We start from the raw sequence: 9694 nt of genomic DNA, 5'->3' as shown, positions 1-9694 counted from the left end.
TTTGGGAGGGCACCCTGCTTTTAGGGAACCCCATTTGAGTTTAGATATTCCGAGCTTGAGGGAAGGGTGGCACCCGTTTGTCTATCTGTGTTTGCTGTTTGTCTGTTTTTGTTGTTTGTCAATCTGTGTTTGCTGTTTGTCTGTCTGGGGTTTTTTTGGGGTTTTTTTGGTATTTTTCTGAAGCTGGATACGGGGAGAGACAGTCAGACAGACTCCCGCATGCGCCCGACCGGGATCCAGCCGGCACGCCCACCAGGGGGCGATGCTCTGCCCACCAGGGGGGGATGCTCTGCCCCTCTGAGGCGTCGCTCTGTTGTGACCAGAGCCACTCCAGTGCCTGGGGCAGAGGCCAAGGAGCCATCCCCAACGCCCAGGCCATCTTTGCTCCAATGGAGCCTCGGCTGCGGGAGGAGAAGAGAGAGACAGAGAGGAAGGAGAGGGGGAGGGGTGGAGAAGCAGATGGGCGCTTCTCCTGTGTGCCCTGGCTGGGAATCAAACCCGGGACCCCTTGCACGCCAGGCTGACGCTCTACCACTGAGCCAACCGGCCAGGGCTGTCTGTCTGTTTTTGTCACTGCATTTGTCTTGGCCCTATTCTCCCCACAGCCAGACATGGGTGGCAGAAGGGAAGGTGGAGAGGTGGTGGAGTTCCCCCAGAGGTGAACACACAAGGTGGGTTGAGGCTTTTGGAGAGTGAAGCTTTTGGGTGCGGTGTGGGGGGAGAGTATGGTGATAATTTGGGAGTGGTAGGTTCAAAAGTGAGGAACCTTTTTCTTTTTGTGCGAATGTTTTTGTTTGAGGATGAGTTGTTTGGTCGGGGTGGGGTGGAAACAGGCGAATGTAGATGTGGGGGCTTGGAGTCTGAGAGTAACTTGGAAAATGGAAGTGTCACCGCTGTGGCCATTTTAAACTTTGCGGCTCTGCAGCCCTCTGCTCCCAGGGCCTTTGTCTCAGACCCTTGGAGGTCTCAGCTCTGGGGGCGAAGGGCTGGCCTCCCCAGGCAGGGGCGATGGGCCGAAGGCTGGTGGGGCTGTGGGGACAGGGCTGCTCGTGGACTGGGTTTTGTGCTGGCATCACGGCTTGCCCTGCCCCATGCCTCCGAGGTGGGGCTGGAGAGGGCTCTGGCCGGTGCTCGGAGTCCGCATGCAGAAGGTGTGCGGTGGGGAGGGTGCGCCCCAGGTACAAGATTGCGGACACCGCTTTGGGTCCCAGCGGCCGCCAGTGTGGCCCAGCCATGGTCCCCTTTTGGATGCGCAGGCGGCCACTCGCGTGGGTGGTGAGTGCGCGCGGGTGGCGGACGGGATGTGTCTCACAGGCGGCGCAGGCCTGGTGCACGCACGGCGCAGCCTCCTTTGCTGGAATTTGCAGCTCCTACGAGCTTGAGGAGCGCCAGCGGAGGAAGCGCCTCCAAGGCCAGGGGCCCTGGAGCCCTGTGTCCCTGTGGCCGTGGGGGTAGTAGCTCTACTGCGGGCTGACCTTTGTGTGAGCGGGCTGAACTTTGTGCTAGCAAGGTTTGGCTCTGCTGGGGGGCCCGGCCCCAGGAGGAGCGGTGAGAGTGTTCCCCTCCCAAATGGGCTGGACCTGCCTTTTAATGGGGTTGAAACGGATTTTGGCTGCTGGTTGTTGCAGCTCTTGGAATTTGTGAGTGATTGGAAGACTGAGATGCTTTTTGAAGTTGTGTTATTGTCTGATTCTCTTTGGTAAATGGAAATACTTAAGAGTTTGGGAAAGTTGCAGATTTTTTCAGTTATTCTCTTTCTCTAAACTCATTTTATTTCTTTACTGTCCTATGCCTGAAATGAAAGCGAAGGTAATTCCTGTTTGGATGTGGCTAAACAGAATCTCATAAATGGCCGTTCCTGAACTTTTTCAAGAGAGTTCTGTTTAGTTTCTATACTTTTGTTCCTATCATAGTAGCCCTGCATAAAAATCAAGTAGGCCATATTCTAATCTCTGAAATCCCGGGTTTCTCTGATTTGTCTACCTTGTCTGATCCTCGTTTGTGTTTGGTCTTTGCATGCAAGAATTGGAAATGCCAACTTTAATATTGAAAAAACAAGATGATATCATCCCTACAAGTTTTTAATTTTAATTGGAATAAATATAGTGTGCTCATTTAAATTTAAATAGAATGGAATGTGAATCCTAAAGACTTGCTAATTTTGGCTAAACTGCTTCAAACTTCAGGCTGCTTGCAGCTTGAAGCAGAATAGATTTACCTAACAAAGGTGTAGATTTTCATTAATAATATAGGAAAATAATAAAAGCCACACTAGAATTTTCCAGCCTTATTGTGCACTTTAATTTGCCTGTTAATTAATGGGATAGAAATGTTTTAATAAGTATGAAAATATTACTTGAAAATGCACTATGTTTTGTTAAGTTAACATAAAGACAAGTATTTCTTACAATTTTGAAGTAAAGTTATTATAAAGTGTACTCAACAAATGCTTAAAAGTCTGTGTGGTGACAAGGAGGAAAGAAGAGCCACCCCAAACAAGGCTCTAATTCCATTGGTAAATATAGGAGAGAATTAAGATTCTGTTAAAATCTAAACTTGTTTCAGGAGTTAAGCTGTCTGACATGACAATTATTTCTGCAGGAAAATGGATGTTGAATGCACCTTTTAATACTTCTTGCATATGTTTGTACAAAAAAATTGTCTTCATCCTTGTGGTGCTTATTCCTCTGAGCCGACTTCACAGTCCCCATGCCTCTGCTCTGTTTTTCTTTTGTAGCATAAGGCTTTTGCTTTTGCCTTAAGGTTTCCCTGGAATAGCAGGTCTTTTTGTTTTGTATAGATTTTCAGCATGAATCAAACATTGGCTTTCTACAATATATATAGAAAATAACAACAATTCTATCTTTAGAGCCTCAGATAACTCCAAATTTCCAGTTTGTCCAACTGAGCAGGCAGTTTTTAGAATTATCTTTTAATATTATCTTAAAAATAGCTTAACCATGGAAATGAGAATGCAGAGGACATCAGTCAAGAAGCATAGCCATGAATAATTTTGCAGAACAGTGTAACTATGCTGTGAGAACTTCTGCATTTGCATAGATTGTTAGAAAGTATCTGGCAACTGTAGTTTTGATTTTGTATGACTGTCCCTCACTGACTTTTATATATAAATAACACATCTGCACATTATATAGTTCCTGCCCTTTTATTGAATTTCAGCTAGACCTTTTTCTTCCTTTTCTTTGGTTTCTTTTAACAATGACTCTAGGAATATACAATGCACCATCATATAGCATGCCTTTATTATAATGTTACAACTATTGAGGAAATAAATTCTCTTTCAGAATTCTTTAGATACAGATAGAGGCATAGGATGTTAGTAGTATGTATAAAGAAGAACAGAAAAAATACTGAGATGACTCCATTAAAATTTTAGAGATTTTAAAATAAGATGTAAAATTTTTAAGTTACTGCTTATAGAAGATCATATTTTTCCTATATTTTATGCAGAGCATAGATTTAAATGGGACTAAAATTCAGTATTCTGGAACCTAGTATGCACCTATAAAAGGATAACTAACTAATATGCCTTGTCTTTTCTTTTTATTTCAAATGCTTGCCATAATATATCATCTTTTATTCCTCCCTCCAATAATATATTAAAATAGTCTTTGGGCTTGCCTGGACATAGATATGCAAAATAAGAAAAACTACATTATTGTGTATTTTTGTATATATCATTTTGCCACTCATTGTAAGATTAAAATGTCTGGACCTTCAGATGTAGGAATTCCCACTTACGTTTACAAAAATTGTTTGTGCCTCCTACCATAAATTAAACATATGCATTGTATTTCAGTTTGAAATTTAACTGTGCGTGTCTCCTGTAGTGTATTATTTGCATGTCTAAACCTCCCTTACAAATATGAGCCAGGAACACTGTTACTCAGTTTTTAAATGAGTGGAAACTGTGTGTTATATTCTTACCACTAGTTCCCCCTACCACACCCCAGATTTCTTCAGGACACAATAATGGCATTGCTCCTTATCAAGAATAACATTCATTGGTAACTTTTCAGAAAATTGAACTGAGTTCTAAAATGAAAACAAATAGCTGAAACATTAATTGTGTGGTTAAAATTAATTACCTCTTGCTCTAATTAAGCATTAAAGTAAATAACTGGATTAATTACTAAGTAAAGAGGTCTTTTTTCCTGCCAGATTTATTTCTGCCCATTGTTTCTTAGATTTGGATTTAAATGTTGGTGAGGATATCTTGTATCTCTTTTTGACTCTGAATATTCTTGTTGCTTCACAGACTATGTCTAAATTTCATCTTTTTTTTTTTTTTTTTTTTTTTTAGGTAGATAGTTGAGGCAGACTCCCACATGTGCCCTGACCGAGATCTACCCGGCAACTTCATCTGGAGCCAGTGCTGTGCTCCAGTACCAAGCTATTTTTAGTGCCTGAGGATGAGACGCTGGGGCCAACTGAGCCACCCTCTGAGCCTAGGGCCACACTCAGACCAGTCGAGCCACTGGCTGTGGGAGGGGAAGAGGGAGAGAAAGGAGAGAGGGAATGGGAGAGAAGCCGATGGTCACTTCTGCTGTGTGCCCTGACAGGTAATCAAACCCAAGATGTCCATATGCCCGGCCAATGCTCTATCTACTGAGCTACCGGCCAGGGCCTAAATTTCATCTTTTCATCATGAAATCTTTCTGTTTCAGTCTCAGTTTGATCACTGATATGTTTTTAGTATTAACATAAATTATGACTATAATGATCATCATTCTAACAAAGATGTAAAACTTAAACATGCTTCTTTACACAAGTACCCTGAGAAGGCTAAATACTGTATATATTTCTCTAATGTTGGGCCCAGACCTTGCAATCACATTCTCAAATTGAGGTGCTGGTTGCTCTCTTTTTTTCTTAGTAGATAAAGTGCCGCATCTTTACCAAACTTACAGATTTCCTGCCATCTGGTCTATTAGCCTCACTGTATTTACAGGAACATTTGAGTGTTCATTAATAATGATCCTGGACCAGCTATTTAAAATAAAAAGCAGAGTCCCTTTTTTTTTTCAAGCATAATTTGCTTCAAACCCTCTGAACACAGGAAATAAATGCCTGCTCTTCCTTCTGTCCCAACCCATTAGGTTGTTACAGCCCATGTCTTTACCATTTACTCTTTCCCTTTGGTGTTATTTAGTCCACATGCCTAACTAGCCCTGGAATTTGTAGAGACAGGAACTGTTGGTCAAATTGAAGAGATTAACTTGACAGTTTTTAAATAGATCTTTTCTTCCCACAGAACCTTCCTTGTCTTTACTGCTGCTAGGGATGAGAGGCAGAGACTCAGTCGTTCCTATTTCTGCCATGCACAGGGCCTGGCCAAACTATAGTGTGTCCGTAAAGTCATGGTGCACTTTGACCGGTCACAGAAAAGCAAGAAAAGATGATAGAAATGTGAAATCTGCATCAAATAAAAGGAAAACTCTCCCAGTTTCATACCTATTCAGTTCAGCTCAATGTGGGCTCATGCACAGATTTTTTAGGGCTCCTTAGATAGCTATCCCATATAGCCTTTACAGACTCGTCACTGACTGATGGTCTACCAGAATGGGGTTTCTCCACCAAACTGCTGGTTTCCTTCAACTGCTTATCCCACTGAGGAATGTTATTCCTATGTGGTGGCGCTTTGTTATAAATGCGCCGATATTCACGTTGCACTTTGGTCATGGATTTGAATTTAGCAAGCCACAGAAAACACTGAACTTTCCTCTGTACCATCCACATCTCGACTGGCATGGCCATGGGCTGCTCTGCTGTATACATGGTGTTACGTCATTATCTGCGCATGCACACATGCTGCCACATCATCCTACAGAAACTGGGAGGGTTTTCCTTTAATTTGGTGCAGATTTCACATTTCTATCATCTTTTGTTGCTTTCCTGTGACCGGTCAAAAGTGCACCATGACGTTATGGACACACTGTGCTTCTTAAATGTTATTTTGAATGAATGAGATAGAATACTTGCTTAAAGGACCTTTATAATCTATGGGAAGACATTTGAAGGGCTGAAAATCACAGGTATATAGCTGAATTGAAAACACTGTATTACTCAGCTAAGTTCTACTAGGTATGGTACAATTATAAAACTGTCCAGTTTTAATCAACCACATAGCTTAGTGTTCTATGCCTTTTTCTCAGGTAGAGTGCCTGTGAGTAGGGGCTGGTGTGTGCTGACACAGGATAGAAATGTAAGTCAATGAATGATGAAAACACGAAAGTGGCCGTTCGACACTACAGGCACAGTCAAGTCAGATTTTTAAAAAATATTGCCTGTACATTGTGAGCCAGCTGGCATTCTGTGTTTGTTATTATCTGGCTATTACCCCCCTCTCTCTGAATGAAATGCTTCTAGGCAGAGGTCCTTTTAACTCAGCTGCCTTTGTAGTGTCCAGAAGGAGACATTGTGGTTTCCCTCCCCTAACTTCAATTTTTTTTTAACTTTTAAAGCATGTTTTATTTTTCAATTACAGTTGACATTCATTATTATATTAGTTTGAGCTGTACACCCTGGTGATTAGACATTATATAACTTTCTAAATGGTAACCATGTTAAGTCTCAGACCCATCTGACACCATACAGTTATTAGAATATATTCCCTAAGCTGTACTTTATATCATGACTGTTCTGTAACAACCAATTTATATTTTTTAATCCCTTTACCTTTGTCACCCATTCCCCTGAGCCCCCCTCCCATCTGGCAACTGTAAAATGTTCTCTGTATGAGTCTGATTCTGTTCTGCTTGTTTATTTTGTTTTTAAGGTTCAATTTGATAGATATGTATTTATTGCCATTTTAGTGTTTATAATTTTGATCCTTTTTTCTTAAAGAAGACCCTTTAACATTTCATGTAATTTGGTTTGATGATTATGAACTCCTTTAGCTTTTTCTTGTCTGGGAAACTTTTTATTCCTCCTTCGATTCTAAATGGCAGCTTTACTGGGTAGAGTAATCTTGGTTGTAGGTCCTTGCTTTTCTTCACTGAATATCTCTTTTCACTCCTTCTGGCCTGTAAAGTTTCGGTTGAGAAATCTGCTAACAGTCTAATAGGAGCTCCTTTGTAGGTAACTGACTGCTTTTTTCTTGCTGCTCTTAAAATTCTTTGTCTTTAAATTTTTGTATTTTAATTATGATGTGTCTTGATGTGGGCCTCTTTTGTCTTGTTTAGGACTCTGTACTTCCTGGACTCCTGTGTCTTATTCACCAGATTAGGGAAGTTTGTTGTCATTATTTTTTCAAATAGATTTTCAATTTCTTGCTCTCTCTTGTCCTTCTGGCACTCCCCTGACATGAATGTTAGAATGCTTTAAGTTGGCCCAGAATCTTCCTATCCTATCTTCTTTTTTTTCTTCTCTTCTTTTTGCTATTGTGATTAAGTGTTTTTTGCTTCTTTATATTCCAAATTGCTGATTTGATTCTCGCTTCATCTACTCTACTGTTGATTCCCTGTAAATTATTCTTCATTTCAGTTACTGTATCCATTTTTGACTGGTTCTTTTTTATGGTTTCTATGTCTTTTTTCACACTGTTGAATTCTAAGTTCCTTGAGCTTCCTTATAACCACTGTTTTGAACTCTATATCTGTTAGTTTGCTTGCCTCCATTTTACTTAGTTAGCTCTATTTCTGGAGATTTCTCCTGTCCTTTTCTTTGGGACCTGGTTTTTTGTCTCCACATTTTGGCTGCTTCCCTATGTTTATTTCTATGGATTAGATAGTCTCCTGGACTTGATAGAGTGGTCTTGTGTAGTAGGTGTCCTGTAGGGCCCAGTGACTCAGTCTCCCCAGTCACCCAAGGGGTGCTCTAGGTGTGCCCTTGTGTTGGCTGTGTGCACTGTCTTGTAGTTGAGCCTTGATTGCTATTGGCCTCACTAGGAAGGATTGATCCCCCCCACACCACACCACCAGGCTGTGACCACAGCAGAGGAGCTGCTGTGCTGCTGTGCAGGAGCTGACCCTACAGTTCAGGACTTGCTTCCTTGGGGCTTTGGTTCTCATTGAGTTTCTTGAGTGTGCTGCTCATGAAGAGGGTAGGGCTATAATCCTGTGTAGTATAAAGCTGTCCACCTGGTACACTGGCTCTGGGGCCTCCCAGGAGGCACAAGATCAGCCACCACCTGTGCCCTGCCTGGGGCCATCCAGCAAAGCTACAGCATGATCTGCAGATGACTGCCACTTGTGCTGGGCTTGGAGGTGGCTGGGAGAGGGCAAGCTATGAACCAAGGCTGGCTACCACTGGTGCCAGGCCTGGGGTCACTTAGCAAGAGACATGGGGTACATACACATAGGCCAGATGCACCTTGTTCGAGAGGTTTTAGGAAGGTCCAAAGCATGAGGCAAGACAGGCTGTTCATATGGAAAAGCCACTGGAAACAGCTTGAGTGGGCCTGCAAGCTGGGTGCGGTAGTGTCTCTGGCAATCACCAGGATGGGGCTAAATGTGAGCCAGGATGACGGAGAATCAGATATGAAACCCACCTACTGGCTTTTTCTGGGAAGGGAGGGCTCTGAAAAGGAACTGTGGCCTCTGCCAGCACTTCTGTGTGGCAGAAAGCTGCTCCCCCACCCCGCTCTATCCTTGATGCAGGGCAATTCAGTTCTTCCCTCTGTGTCCCTTGTCCCTTTCAAGCTGTTCTCCCAGTGCTAGAGTTCAGAGGGAGCGAGACTGGATAGGGTCCACCTGCCAGCCCTTTGAGAGGAACTGCCTGGGACTCCTGCATCTCTGTCTCACCCAGCCACAATCCCTGCTGATTTTTACAGCCAGAAGTTATGGGAACTTCTCTTCCCAGCCCTGAAACCCTTGGCTGGGACCCCTGGCTCTTCACAGGGAACCCCAACAGCTGAGATATCCCTCCCAATTTTAAACCACCACACATGGGTGTGGGACCAGCCATTCCTCATCTCTGCCCCTCCTACAGTCTTGATGTGGCTTCTTCAATTCCTTAGTTATAGGACTTCTATTCAGCCAGATTTCAGGTGGTTCTGAATTATGGTTGTTTTGTAGTTTAGTTGTAATTTTGATGTTGTTGTGAGAGGATTCAAGTGTGGCATTGACCTATGCTGCCATCTTGACTAGAAGCCTTCAATTTTTTTACCTTACCAAAAAAAATAATAATAATCAGCTGTTACATTTTAAATTTGAAGATCAGTTTAACTACTCAATGTAAGGGAAAGAGAGCAGATTATTTTATTCATTCTTATAGTAAATTTAGCTTTATTGTATAATTACTTTATAAAGTACAACTCCTTTGTTTTTGTTTGTTTTATGTGTGTCTTAAAAGCACCTTGTGATAGAAACAATAAAAATTTTTCTGGAGGTTAACTCAGATTTTGATTGATGAGATTTTTATCGTGAAAGCCATTTATGATTAGTAGTGAATTCTATGTTAGCAGTTATTTTCTTGCAGATACTCCCTGTCTTCAAAACTAACATTGTTGCTTTTGAGAAGTCAGCCTTCAGTACTTACAATACAATCTTTCCTTTTTCGATGGCTGCATATAATACTTTATTTTTGTTTTTCATTTTCCTCAGTTTCACTGTGATATAGCCAGGTATGTATTTCTTTTTTTTTTTTTTTATTCTGCTTGGGCTTTTTAAATTTATGAATTGATGTTTGTCATCACTTCTTGAAAATTGCCAGCCAGGATCTTTTTTGTTGT

Source organism: Saccopteryx leptura, chromosome 6, assembly GCF_036850995.1.
Source record: "Saccopteryx leptura isolate mSacLep1 chromosome 6, mSacLep1_pri_phased_curated, whole genome shotgun sequence".
NCBI classification, from domain to species: Eukaryota; Metazoa; Chordata; class Mammalia; order Chiroptera; family Emballonuridae; genus Saccopteryx; species Saccopteryx leptura.
This window is presented reverse-complemented; position numbering follows the sequence as displayed.